Genomic DNA, 15,571 nt, shown 5'->3' with positions numbered 1-15,571 from the left:
GTCCTTAAGGCAGATGGTATAAAGTGCCTTTGGTGGACCTTTATCACAACTGCCACTGGTATTTTAAATAGGATCTTAAAATGATTTCAATATTTAATGCAATAAATGTGCTGGCCCTGCCCCAGACCTGTACATCATCTTATATTTCATACATTTGACTGTGTATGAGATATGATGCAGGGCAACAACTCCATAAATGCAGTTATGCTCTAAAACTAAAGATATTGGTGCAAAAAAATCCCCCTTTATGTGTTTTGTCTCTTTGTCTTACATTTATATATATCACATATCACACAATATCATTTACTCACCCTCATGCCATTTCAAACCTTTCTTTGGTGAAGCATAACATAAGGTAGATAAATACTAAGATGTTTCTCAAATCATCAAATCATCTTTTTTTATGTTCTGTAGTTTACGTTGCAGCCTAAAATGTTTATGTGTAATAATTTTTATGTTGAATCAAATAAAATATAAAATGTTTAGTATAGTTGTTTTTTAAAGTGATGTATGTAATGTAAATTGTTGTTGTGATGATTATTTGTATTGCTTGTGTGTTGAGCCTTTTGTCTAAAGACAATTTTCTACCCCACCTGGGATAGACAATAAAGCTTTTGAACTGAATTGAATTTAATCAAACTGGACAGAAGTTGATCATAAACTCTTCTCCGGGTAAGAATATTAATATCTCCTCAAATTGGAGCTGAATGATTGATTTGACTCCCGAACGGCCCAGGGTTCCCCTCACAGAAACCGTAGTTCAGCGAGATGGATGAGAGCTGGTCAGAGCGTGTTTGTGCGCTCGACGGGTTGATACACTACACACTCCCGTGACTATCTGCGGTTAGTCGCGGCCGTAGAGGTTAGAGTGGAGGAAATGAGATCACCATTACCAAGGGTTTGTGAGCGATAGCCGGCCGCTAACACATGCACGTTCAGCGTTATTACTGGCCCTTCATTTTTCTCTGCCGTGGCATTGATGTATGTGGCCGAGGAATAAGTAATGCATATGTAACCTATAGGCCCTTAAATATAAATGTGGCAGAAGTAAAGCGGGCCGTGATTCGCTCCTTATCTGCATTCGCAGGTTGGTAAGATCCATCAATGTTTATGAAGCCGGCGCGTGTAATTCCGGCACATTTGTCCACAGAACACACACGTGGAAGTTTTCCATTACGCCACGATTATCATGTTACAACATTTTGAATATCCGGCCGGATACCATCTTGAATTATTCTCCAGGAAAATCCCAAATTTCTTTACGAGATAAGGCCGGGACGGCAGAGAGGCCTTCCCCGTCCTCTGAATGAAGATAACTAGCTTTTATTAATGACCTGCCATCAGACAGGACCATAATTAAAGTTCTTCTCGCCGAAGGACGCCGGACAAATTTTCTTGATAATTTGATAACCGAAGGACACCGGCGGGCCGAAGAAAGCGAGGCGATCCGTCGATGCTATCGCCGCTCATTTGATTTGTCCGGGAAGGCCACTCCTATCGGTCCCTTTCACCTGCGAACGCTTAATTATCCTCCTGATGCATATGGGAAAGTCATTCATTAAATTTGACTGTCGGTTAATTCTCTGCTTTGCGTGCGTTATCGGCCTCCGGAGCCGAGCCGGAGACTGTATTGGGCTGCGAGGAGCTTGTTAGAGACACGTTAGGAGCCGCGTGAAATGGATCGCTTTTATTATGCGAGACACGCCGCAAATTGATTGAGACTGCATTTGCATTTGGGTGAATAATATCTCTTATTAGGGAGAACAAGCCAATAAATAAAGAGGACTGTCTGTTAGTTCATTTGTCAGCGACTGTAACGCTTCGGCTCGCATCTGCATGCGCTTCGGATGGAAACGTATCGAGCGGCGCACGTGAGCCGCATGCCGATGCCTTACATTACAGCGGTGGGGAATAACCCCTATCCAGTGAACACTACAGCATCATGTGAGCTTGTGTCAAATCTTTACGTGACATTAATTATACACTGCTATAGGCTTCGTCTAGGAAATTTTCTGAAAATATCCAAAGTAATAGCCAATCTAATTCAGCTTCATATTTATTTTAATTTTGGGTTATGGTTAGGGAGTCCCTAAAGGGACAAGATGATGGGGACAAAAATAGATTCTATTTCAATGCTTCTGCATTCTCTTGCAAAACCAGTGGCAGAAATAATATAAGGTGGGAGGACACACTGTATTTCAGTACTTTTCATGGATTAATGCAAAGTTTCTCCAGCAAATGCAATTGTTTCATAAACATTGAAATGTAAATATTGCAGTTCCTTTAAGAATAAGGAATTCACATGTTTTACTGTGGTGAACTGCTGGAAAATACAAAACATTTGGAAAATTAAAGAAATTGGTATTCAGGATTGATGACATACATTTGCATTACATTTAGTCATTTAGCAGATGCCTTTGTCCAGTGTGACTTACAAATGAGGACAATGGAAGCAATCAAAATCAACAAAAGAGCAATGATATGCAAGTGCTATGACAAGTCTCAGTTAGCCTAAAGCAGTACACAAGTTTTTTTTTTTTTTTTTTTTTTTTTTTTTTTTAATAATAATAATAATAATAATAATAAATAAAAAGAAAACAGATAGAATAGAAAAAGAATGTAGCACACTAGTATTAGAGGCCTTTTTGTTAATTCTATAATAAATAAAAAAATAAAGTAAATAAATTGAATACAAAAAGACTAGAGAAGCTAGTGTTAGTTTTTTTTTTTAGCAGTTAGAAAATGAATAGCGTGCACAAGTCTTAAAGGGTCAAACTTTTATTTATTTTTTTCCTTTAAAGAATAGTATTCGAATAGAGAGTGTTCAGTGTGGGGGGTGTCATATTTGTTAGGTACTTTACTCTGTATAACAACAAAACATTTATTTCAGTGAAAAAAAAAAATAGTCCAAAACTCTCAAATTCAACATTTTGAACATTTTGGGCCCTATAATTTTTTTTTTTTTTAGAAATTTAAAATTTAAAATTTAAAATTCAAATTCAACTTCAACTCAAATTCAACATTTTGAACATTTTGGGCCCTATAATTTTTTTTTTTTTTAGAAATTTAAAATTTAAAATTTAAAATTCAAATTCAACTTCAACTCAAATTCAACATTTTGAACATTTTGGGCCCTAATTCAACATTTTGAAAATTTTGGGCAAATTCAACTATAAATTCAACATTTTTTTTTTTTTTTTTTTTTTTTAGAAATTTAAGAATGAAAATTAAACCCTTTTATTTTTTGGCAAATAAACAGAGGTTTACTGTTAAAATTATTACATGGAAGAAAATTTGTCTGAATATTCTGTTAAAGATTTTTATTTATTTTTTTTCTACAATTAAGTGGTTAATCTGGTTGTAATATTTATTTTTAGCATCCCAGCATACAGCTTGAAGTCCAGGATGGTCAGTCGTGCAGTTTGGAGGGGATGGTAGCTGGTTCATTCTTCTTTGAACCTAATGAACAGGAGCATTTTTAAGCTTTGATAGAATGTAATGCATTTTTCAAGACTAACAAACATTATTTCATAGTTTTACAAGTTTACCTTGGGCGTCTCTGCAGCAGTATATGTTCTCGCATTCTGTGGGCATCCTTTCACACTTACCACAAGTACACCTTTTAGAGAAAAAAGTAACATTGTAAAATAAATGGTAGCACGTCATCTTACTGTATCAGTAAGAAAATAACAGTTACATAGTAACTAATAAATGCATAGTTACTATAAATATATAGTTACTATATATATATATATATATATATATATACACGCCTGCAGTCGCTGATTCTGGGTCTGAGTTTGGCTCAAACATGTCAGGCCGGATAACATTTCCCTCAGCAGTGTCCATCATTACCAGTGTTTATATTTACCATACTTGTGAGCAGTGTTGGGGAAAGTTACTTTTAAAAGTAATGCATTACTTTTGTAAAACTCCCTAAAAAAGTAACTAATTACGTTAGTTACTTTTAATGGAAAGTAATGCGTTGCATTGCATTACTTTTGCGTTACTTTTTTAAATCTGGGCAGGGCTTGATTGTTTGTTTTTAATATAAAACAATTCTAATGTAAAAGCCCTTTTACACCAAAAGTAAAATGAATTCACCTCAGGCTAAAAAGGAAAGTACATTTATGCAGGAGATCACTCTTCAGCTATATAAAAAGCACAAATGTTAGTTTATCTAAAGTAATTTTTGCTTATTAGTATGGTTGAATTGCATCATCGAAGGTCAGCAGCAAAGACACTGGTTCATAAAATGTTATTAAATACATAAAGGATATTTGTTTTATTTAACATACAGGTGCATCTTAATAAATTAGAATGTCGTGGAAAAGTTTATTTCTTTCAGTAATTCAACTCAAATTGTGAAACTTGTGTATTAAATAAATTCAGTGCACACAGACTGAAGTAGTTTAAGTCTTTGGTTCTTTGAATTGTGATGATTTTGCCTCACATTTAACAAAAACCCACAAATTCACTATCTCAACAAATTAGAATACTTCATAAGAAAAAAAAAACATTTTTGGTGAATTGTTGGCCTTCTGGAAAGCCATAGCAGGCTACAGCATGACCCTAGTGACCTGTGGTTGGCCTGGCCATGTGTCACTCAGAAAACAACAGGCCAATCAGAAGAGAGGCTCATTAATGTTAATTAGATGAAGAGAGGTGTGATGTGTGTTCTTTTCGGCTCATTAAAGATTAATCTTGCAGCCGCATTCTGGATTAATTGTAAAGGTTCGATAGAACTGGCTGGAGGACATGCCAAGAGGGCATTGAGACCGAACAAGAGATTGAACAAGGAGTTGTGCAGCATGTTCTGAAAGAAATGGCCTGATCTTCCTGATGTTGAATAAAGCAAATCTGCAGGACTGTGCAGTTTTAGCAGTGTGGTCTGAGAAAGTCAGCTGATCATCAATCACAACTCCAGGTTTCTAGCTGTTTTTGAAGGAGTTATGGTTGATGTGCATAACTGGATGATGAAATTGTGATGAAATGATGGGTTTGACGGAACCACAAGCAGTTCTGTCATGGCAAGGTTTAGTTGATGATGATGATCCTTCAACCAACAAGAAATGTCTGTTAGACAATCTGAGATGCGAGCAGCTATCGCCGGATCATCAGGATGGAATGAGAGGTAGAGTTGAGTGTCATCAGCATAGCAGTGATATGAAAAGCCATGTTTCTGAACAACAGAACCTAGTGATGCCATGTAGACACAGAAGAGAAGTGGACCAAGAACTGAGCCCTGAGGTACCCCAGTAGTTAGATGTTGTGACTTGGAAACTTCTCCAAGATACCTTGAAGGACCTGTCTGAGAGGTAAGATTCAAACCACTGGAGTGGTTCCTGAGATGCCATTTGCCAATAGGGTTGACAGGTGGATCTGCTGTTTAACTGTGTCAAAAGCAGCAGATCCAGCAAAGTAAGTACTGATGATTTGGAATCCGCTCTTGCCAGTCTTAAGGCTTCAACAACTGAGAGCAAGTCAGTCTCGGTTGAATGTCCACTTCTGAAACCATACTGATTGCTGTCCAGGTGGTTTTTCTGTGTAAGAAAGGTAGAGACTTGTTTGAACACCGCTCGTTCAAGTGTTTCTGCAGTGAAGAAAAGAAGGGAAACCAGTGTTTATTTCTCTGAAAGAGATGGGTTAAAAGTGGGTTTCTTAAGTAGCGGGGTTATGGTCAGCACCGATAGCCCAGTGGTTAGTGTGCTGACACATAGCCCAACTGCGCTGCTAGCGACCGATTCCCATCTCGAGGTGCTTTGCTGATCCCACCCACCTCTCTTCACCCAATGCTTTCCTGTCTGCTCTCAACTGTCCTATCAAATAAAGACAAAATCCCTATAAATATAACTTAAAAAACAAAAGTATTGGGTTATATGATTGGCTTATTTAAATGCTGAGGGAAAAGCACCAGTGTGAAGGGATGTGTTAATGATGTGAGTGAGTGCAGGTACAACAGCTGGAGGAGTGGCTTGAAGGAGATGGGATGGAATAGGATCAAATGGACAAGTAGTAGAATGATTTGAAAGGATGAGTTTGGAGACTCCTGTCTCAGAGAGTGAAGAGAAGGATGTGAACGAGTGTATGTTTGCTGATAAAATGTGCTTGATAGATTGTGGTGTGAAGAATTGAAAACATACGTACACTCTTAAAAATAAAGGTGCTTCGCGATGCCATGGCATGTTAAAGAAGCTTTAACATCTGAAGAACCTTTCTGTTTCACAAAAGATTCTTTGTGACGAAAGAAGGTTCTTCAGATTATAAAAAGTTAAGAAAGAGCAGGTTCTTTAAAGAACCTTTGACTGAATGTTTTTTGTGGAACCAAAAATAGTTCTTTTATGGTATCGCTGTGAAGAACCTTTTAAAGCACCTTTATTTTAAGAGTGTAGCTGGTAATATTTGTCACAATATAAATATTAATGCTCATGTTTTCAAGTCAGAATAGTGCATGTCCTGCTTTTCTTAGATTAAAATAAAAATAAATAAATAAATAAATATTTTTCCACTCAATTTTTTAAATGTAATTCATTTTTCATCATCAAGTCCTCTTAGGGCCTTTGTAAATATCCCACTGGCTGATTAAATTAGCAGGTTTTTGTTTGTTTCTTCTAGACACTATTACATACTTTTTCTTGTTTCATAATGAAAACAAACCAGAATTTTACAGTTTGGTTCCTAAAATATATTGCTGCTTAATAAGTCATTTTTCCTTAGATATGTTTTTTTTTTTTTTTTTTTTTTTTTTAAATTTGCCTGCATTAAGTATTGTATGTATTATATGTAATATTTTGTTGTTAAAGGTTACCAAGTATTTTGATGAACGCCTTTGATAAATACCAACCACATTAATAATATTAAACTATTTAAGCATTTGTTTGTTTCTTTGTTTTTGTAGAATATAAATTGCTTTTAATAACATGCAAATATGCGTACATTTAATGAGGTGGTACATACATTGCATATTTACGAGTTAATTGTGCAGTTTCCTTATGCCGCATTTTCACTTACAGTATCTCACAAAAGTGAGTACACCCCTCACATTTCAGCAATCATTTTAGTATATCTTCACAATACTATAGGGTCAATACTACAGAAATGAAACTTGAATATATAGTGAGTAGTCAATCTGCAGCTTGTATAGCAGTGTATATTTACTGTCCCCTAAAAATAACTCAACATACAGCCATTATTATCAAAACAGCTGGCAACAAAAGTGAGTACACCCTAAGTGAACTTGTCAAAACTGTGTCCAAAGTGTCAATATTTTGTGTCGCACCATTGTTATCTAGCACTGCCTTAATCATTCTGCGCATGGAATTCACCAGAGCTGCACAGGCTGTTGCTGGGATCCTCTTCAAATCCTCTATAATGACATCATGGAGCTGCTGGATGTTACACACATGGTGCTTCTCCACCTTCCGCTTGAGGATGCCCCATAGGTGCTCAATAGGGTTCAGGTCAGATCACCTTCACCTGCACCTTCCTCAGACAAGTGTCATCTTGGTGGTGTGTTTGGGGTCATTATGATGTTTCTGAAGGGAAGGCATCATGTTCTGCTTCAGAAATGTACAGTACATAATGGAATCCATGTTTCCCTCAATGAAGCGCAGCTCCCCAGTACCAGCAGCACTCATGCAGCCCCAGACCATGATGCCACCACCACCACGCTTGACTGTAGGAGAGACACAGTTTTCTTGGTACTCCTCACCACACGTGCTGGACACCATCTGAGCCAAACAAGTTTATCTTAGTCTCATCAGACCATAGGACATGGTTCCAGTAATTCATGTTCTTGGACAGGTTGTCTTCAGCAAACTGTTTGCGGGCTTTCTTGTAAGCCAGCTTCAGAAGAGGCTTCCTTCTCAGATGACGCCAATGCAAACCGACTTGTTGCAGTGTGCGGCGTATGGTCTGAGCACTGACAAGCAGACCTTCTGCTTCTGCAACCTCTAAAGCAATGCTGACAGCACTCATTCATCTGTTTTTGAAGCGTCAGGTTCTGCACCTGACACACAGAATGAGTTGATCGACCCTTGCGACGCCTATTCCGATTAGAACCCGTCTTTGAAAACCTCTGTATGACCCTGACCACAGTACTGTAACTCAGTTTCAGGTTGTTACTGAACCTCTTATAGCCTAGGCCATCTTTGTGGAGAGCAACAATTCTAATTCTTGTTGAACATCCAGTGGTCAGTATGAGAGAATGGTACTCAAAGCACCAAAATTTACCTGCTTTAATACAAGATACGCAACTTTGTATGGTCCAGAATAGGACATGTGGCTTTGCATTGTTAAATGACATAGTGCTGTTATCACTTAGGGTGTACTCACTTTTGTTGGCAGCTGTTTTGATAATAATGGCTGTATGCCGAGTTATTTTTAGGGGACAGTAAATATACACTGCTATACAAGCTGCACATTGACTACTCTAAAATATATTCAAGTTTAATTTCTATAGTATTGTCCCTTAAGAAGATATACTGAAATGATGCTGAAATATGCTGAAATGTGAGGTACTCACTTTTGTGAGATACTGTAGTTAAAAGGGTAAAGTTTTGTCCATTTAACTGTAGTAAAATTCATTAACACTGGCTGTTTTATAAGAGCCATTATGTAAGAACTGCATGCGAATGTGCATGAACATCATTTTAAATTCACCAGGATGTGATTTTCATTGGAGGATCAGTAGACTGAACTAATTTAGTGTCTCAGGTCTGGTATAAATTTGAGCAAAAATCATGAGAGCACTAGAAACACACGACACACAGAACTGAAGTGTCCTCGTTTCACCTAATCTTTTTGGACTTAAACTGTCGGTATGCTGTGAACGCAAATACATTCCACCGATCTGGTGAAATATTCAGCTCTTTCATTAATACATTCAGATGTAAAGCGCCCCATCTTTCCCACTGTTAACATTATGCCAGTCCATTAACTCATCAAATAAAACGAAAGTTCAATGGCGTGTGATAAACCTGACTGCCACGGAGGATCTTAAAACGATTAAGTCTCTCAGTGCCTCTGCCGGTGGCTGAAACGGCTTAATGGAAGCAGACGGGATAGTTATGAAGAGATCACCATCCCTGCCATACAATATTCCCTCCAAGACGTATTAACCTTTAGCGCTCGCTCCCCTCCTCTCCATTAGTGTCGTATCCATCATCGCTGCCGCAGACGCGCTCATGGCCACTAAGTGTTTAACTGTAACGCTATCCGTCCCCTGTGTGTTTCTCCAGACAGCCTCCAGTCAGACCGGACCATCCAATATATATTATCACAGCAGGATGAAGAGATTATCGGCGGATCGAAGGCCAGCGCTTCTATCTGTCCTGCCACGCTTTAATCTGCCAGCTTTTGGACACTAGATCGAGTCCTCGACGCCTTATCGAATACCGTACCTGAGCCGCAGTCCTGCCATGAAGGTCGTAGCGGGTCAAGAGGGGTCGAGGGAATGTTTTTGGGACGCTAGTCCACCGGCGCGACCGGCTGGTGTCAGACGGGCCGGACGTCAGCGCCGTTACAGCGACCGGCCTCATTTATCTGCCTGTCCGGACGGTTTGGGTCTCTTGGCCCTATAAAGTGAGTTGGGCCTCCAATCAAAGAGGCTTTAGATAAAGGTCCTGAGGGAGAGGAGGGCGGCCGCGCTGCCTGATAACCTCACGGTGGCCTTCGTCCCATCAGAGCCGCTCTCTGCAGCCACGGCTCAATCTGATTCTTGTCAAATGATGAAAGAGCTTGTAAGAGCTCCTGACAGAGAGAGAGTGTGTGTGTGTGTGTGTGTGTGTGACGGGGCTCTTCACTAGTTTGAGACACTGATTTTCAAGTCAACATTTGTTGCATTTATATCTTAAGTGATGCATTCAAGCTGTAAAACTGTAAATACATAGAGACAGAACTAGTGATGGGAATAACTGTATTATTACTAACGGCATTAATTTTTTCAGTAATGAGTAATGAAACAAATTACTGTTTCCCCCATTACAACGCTGTTATCGTTACCTGACAATACAATGTGGCGTTACTTTAATTTATTATAATATCTGAATGGATACGCAGTGTACCTGTATTTGACAAACCGTAAACTCTAATGTGAAGGCACACGACTAGCCGTAGTTGAGCGAGAGAGTCTTATATACCATGCAGAATTGACACGCTACATGTGAACAATATTCTTTGTTGTATTTTCTTCTCAAAATAATGGCGTTTCTTTGGAATTCTTCAGCTTTTAAGAAAGGCGGAACTAATGCGCAAACAGCAAACTCATTGGCTGGCGCTCACCTATTATCATCATCCCTGTTCTGATTTCAGCAAATCAGATTGAGCGAACACAGACATGTTATTAATATTCATGAACCCAGCAGCTCATTAATCTTTAGGCCCAGTGTGTTTTATTAGTAGTAGAATTCATAGTAGTTTTGTTGTCTTATCAGTATTATTTTTAGTTTTTTTCCCCCCAGTCCTAAGTTCAGTCAACATGACAAATATGCATTCATATGTGGTTACTCTAAACTAAAATATAAACTAAAGTTCTAATTGCCAAAGTTTAATGCTAAATAGCCTATGTAAATATGTAATATGTATTAAACAGATATTTAATATTAGTCTGGTAAGTAATGAGTAAACAAAAAATGTAATTAATTTCATTTAAGTTGCATTCAACATATTTAATATTGGGAGCATCCAAGTTATTTGACATTATATATATATATATATAGTTTTATTTTTTTATTTTTTTTTTAAAGCAATAATAGTTACTTTCCCTGGTAATTAGTTACTTGTATAATGATGATCTTAGTTACTAACTCAGTTACTATTTGTGAGAAGTAACTAGTAACTATAACTAATTACTTTATTTAAAGTAGCATTTCCAACACTGGGCAGAACTAGTAAGGTAACACAGTTCATATTTTACACTGTAGTTTGTTAAAATTCATGGAAAGACAATTTAGTGGTCATACTGAAACAAATAACCGGGTTATAACCGGTATATATATATATATATATATATATATATATATATATATATATATCATTTAACAGTAAAAAAAAAAAAAAAAAAAAAAAAATCCCAAAAATATTTAAAATTTTTCAATAGCTAACATTAAATAGTTAAGTGGCAACGAACATTACTTTGGCAGACTTTATTAATCTACATTTTTACCATTTTAAGTTGATTAAAAAAATAATAATAATAATTTTTATTTATTTTGAAAACACATGAATTAAGAATGAGTTCATATTTATAAATGAGTATTGATTAGTTTATTAGTTAGTAACACTTTAGAATAGGAAACACTTATACACTATTAACTACAACTTTTAGTTTTTTTTTTTTAAGTGTTACCAATTTATTAATAAATGCTGTGAAGTATTGATCACTGTAGGTGAGAACTAATAAACTGAACCTTAAAGTATAGTGTGTTGTTTTTTTTTGTTTTGTTTGTTTGTTTTTTGTGTGTATGTGTGTGTGTGTGTGAGCAGTGTAAATTCAGGACTGTTAAATGTGTGTGTGTGTATGTGTTTGTTTGTGTGAGTGTTTTGGGTTTTTATCTGTCAGAGAGAGAGGAGAGGACAGAGACAGAGAGTCAGGTGCTGCTTTCACTCCCGTCTGCAGCCTCACGGACACTGTGTGTGTGTTTGAGCTGCGGGGGTAATGAGGCCCACACCAGACCCTGTGTGTGTGTGAGAGAGAGAGAGTGACAGTGTTGACCTCCTTCTTTCCCCGGTGCTGTGCTGTATCTGAGCTCTGAACACACACACGCAGCGCTTGGCCTTTCCAAAATAGGGGTCAGACGAGCGAATCCCAGCCGTCCCGTCAGTCGGTCTGCAGCCGGCAGGGTTACGAGAGAGATTGGGTCGGGTCAGACGGCCGAGGGGAAACACTTACGGGTGATGTGCAGATATTAGCAGCTTCAAAACACCCTAGTTACTTGGAATAACAAACTGTTTGACTTGATTTAAATTGAGAATAAAATTAAAACTATAATAAAACTCAAATAATTACAATTACAAATTAAAGTTGCAAGCAGCATTGAAAGGGCCCTCGCACCTGGGCTCATCGCCACCCGTTGACTTTAGGAAAACTGTGAACGGTGGGCAGTATGCTTTTAAAGTGCTAAACACAGGAGGTATATGTAAGAGTCTTTTATATTTGCTAAACTTCCTGCTGCCAGCTGGTGGTGCTATGACTATATCTGAATATTGTCATGTAGATGACTCTTACCAAACATTTGAAGTTTGGGGCAGATTGGATATTGATTGTTTTAGTTAGTGTAAAGCAAGTCATTTCCTGTTGGCAGCTGGTGGCGCTATGATTATAACAGAATATTGGCCTTTAGATGTGTTCAGGTCAGGACTCTTATTGAACATGTAAATTTTGGTGCAGATCGAACATTATAAGCCTGAATTATAACAACTTCCTGTTTCATGAATTGAAGTTTATCAGGCCGCCATGGACACGCCCTTCAACGAAAACTCAAGATCTTCGCAGTTTAACGTCACAAAGGGCTTTAGATTACACCGACCAAATTTGGTGTTGATCTGTTTAAATCTCTAGGAGGAGTTTATTTAAATACAATACCGAAAATGGCAAAAACGGCACAAAACTTCCCAAGAAAATTCAAAATAACAGACTTCCTGTTAGGTTTTGGACTTCATACCAGGGGACTTTTTTGTAGGTACTGGTGTGTTACATGTGTCTACCGAATTTCGTACATGTATGTGAAATACAGCAAATTGAAATTTTACACCCTCTGAAACTCATATCAGATATAAATGTTCACCACTTTTGGCATGTGTGCAAAGTTTCATGAGTTTTCAAGCAGGTTTAGGCCCTCAAAAACGCGATTAATTTTGGAGAAGAATCTGAGCAATTACAATACATCCCTAATTATCCCAAATAATTAGGGATGGATGCATGAAAGCATCATGAAAGCTGTCTGGATGACTCGTGTTATATTCCAAGTGTTATGAAGCCTGGTTTGATGTAGTGTGATGCATATTGGGATATATATTGGAATATATTCAGCAACAACCATAAAATTTAAAGACAATAGAAGTACTTGTAAAATTCCATGTAAAGAAGTACTTAAAGGGGTCATTGGAAGCTAAGTTCACTTTTACTTGTTGTTTGAACATTAATGTGTGTTGTCAGTGTATGTACAAATCTGCCCTATAATGATAAAAATATATGCAGTGGTTTCAATTCATCTGTAAAAATAATATCCCCTTTTTCAAATCGAGTCAGTCTCGTTGTGGTGTCACACCCACAGAGGCCACTCCCACCATAGTTGATTGACATGAGCGTCTTACCTCAGATCAGCTGTAACAGTCCAACCTCCATTGTTTGGATGCCGGAGCAGGGATGTAAGTTAGACAAGGATTGAGCGATTGAGGTGTTGTGTTGCTGGATGTAATAATGAACATAGTGGTGGTCATTTACTCCCGACATCTGAGCCGCTGAAGATGCAGTGGATTACGTTTGTTTGAGAAGGGAATGCGCCTCTCGATCTACATATATCTGTCTGTGTTCACACGAATCATTCATGATCCAGCTTCACTTACAGCAGAAGTGAGTATAAGGGCTTTTTTTTATGAATCTCTGCAATCACCTTTCCTAATAATGTGCTAGTTGGCAAGTTTCGTGCTAAATGCGCTAAATCTCTCCAAAGTATATTATAAACTTTTCATTAAGACCCTAAAGAATCATATCAACTTGTGGAAAATAGGCATCCGATGACCCCTTTAATATTGCAAGCAAAATCACAGGATGATCTCAGTCCTTAATAAAAAGCAAAAAGACAAGGCCGTAACAGTGTAAAACACATCTCGTTTCTGCGTGAAGAACAAGTCTTGACACGCTGATCCGGCTCGTCGTGATCTGTGTAACTCTAATCTATTTGCCGTGTTCCTCGATCTTCAGACAAGCGGAGCAGATGTTTCTCAACCACCAGCAGCAGCCGTGGACTCGAGTTCGGAGTTGTTTTCGAGATGTAGGACAAGCTCGCTAAAACCGTCTGGCTTGTGGTGAAGTTGTACTGCGTTTGTTGGTTTGGATCCTGTGGCGTTCGTGTCCTTCACCTCGGGGCTTCCATCAGACTTTCTGATCTCTGGATGTTACCTGCTTTTAACAGATCATTTCCCTGGTGCAAACGCTGCGGTCGGCTCAGTAAGCACAGCGTCACGCTCGCGCCGGCCCGGACTCGTTCTCCATTTGCTAAAGATAATAGGAGAGCATAATTACAGTGACAGTGTCAGATGAAATGTATTTTCTCTGTACTCAGCTAACTCCCCACAGAAAGCATTTCAATTTACTCTGTCGTGCGCAGAACAATATCGTCCCCGCAGACCGTGACACAAAGGACCATTACAAACGACAATATATATTTCATATCTCCCCAAATGTTTGCTGCAAGTTACAAATGGAGGCCTATTCAAGTATTTATGCCGTGCAGCCAACAGAATATGTATTAGTAATACGCGTGGGCTGAAGAGAAACATATTCTCCTGCTTATATCCATTTGTTGTCAAGATGCATTGGGCCTGTGAGGTCGAGACTGAGATGAGGAAAGGCGCATATGCTCTCAGAGCTGCTGATGGAGGTTTCTGTGTTCCATACAGTATGTTTGTATGATTAACATGTGCAATCACTTTTTTTTTTATCAGTGACAGGATTATTATTTAATTTTAGCAAAAGCGTATAGTTTGCATCCAGTAACTGCTGAGTTTTCACCATTTTTACTAGATTCTCGAAAGATTTCAAAAGTACAGATGTCGTCTCTCCTTCAATGCAAACTAATTAAAGTGCAATGTGCGAATATCTAAAGACTCTTAAATCAAGATACATTTACTTGAAAAACAATATGACCTAAAAAAAAGGAAAAAAAAAGAAGCCTTGTTTGTGTGAAATTAATCAAAATTAAGCAAATTTATAATTGAGACAAAAGCAAAAATCTGCCATCAGAAAAAATCAACTTAAAGGGAGATTTTTACAGGTTTTCATACCCAGTTGTTCATGTTTTAAGCATAAACTCACTTCAGTTTCTCAGACTTCATGTGTGCATTTTGCATCTCAAGTGAATGCAGCATGATTTAAGAATAAAACAAGACAAAATACTGAGGGAGACTTTTTTCACATCATCTAATGGTATGTATTTATGAATTTTTGACTTTCAGGTGCCATAATAAAGCGGACAAGAATGAATTGTTGATCTGAGCATCAAGTCGAGCAGCCAGAGGAGAAGGAAGCAGCATGTTAGTGTGACACGGAGACATGGCAGAAATAAGGTAAGCATTAATAGTTACAAAATGAAACACTGCTAGGAATGCTTGTTTACCTCTGGTTATATGCATTTTAAATGCCTGGGCTGAATTGGAAATAAAAACAATTAAATTTTCAGCATTGCGATGTGCAGGGGAGCGTGCGGTAATCGCTACACGCAGGAACATAAGTTAAGAGTCCTTCAGAATTTATAGAACAAGCTCTTGCGTTATTTTGGGTGTTGCTGAGTGAGGAATTTGCATCGGCATGAATAAGTCATCCGGCACAACACGAGTTTTTAGTTCTGTA

General features: G+C 38.0%; 1 long non-coding RNA gene across 1 annotated transcript in view; it reads left to right on the top strand.

Moving 5' to 3' along the window:
* Positions 1-15,288, top strand: part of LOC127178048 (uncharacterized) — a 41,523-nt gene extending 26,235 nt beyond the window's left edge. Inside the window, exon 3 of the long non-coding RNA XR_007829288.1 lies at positions 15,178-15,288. This is a non-coding gene — a long non-coding RNA (uncharacterized LOC127178048). The remainder of the gene's footprint in view (positions 1-15,177) is intronic.
* The last annotated feature ends 283 nt before the right edge of the window (positions 15,289-15,571 follow it).

This window comes from Labeo rohita, chromosome 16 (genome assembly GCF_022985175.1).
Source record: "Labeo rohita strain BAU-BD-2019 chromosome 16, IGBB_LRoh.1.0, whole genome shotgun sequence".
NCBI lineage: Eukaryota > Metazoa > Chordata > Actinopteri > Cypriniformes > Cyprinidae > Labeo > Labeo rohita.
This window is presented reverse-complemented; position numbering and strand designations above follow the sequence as displayed.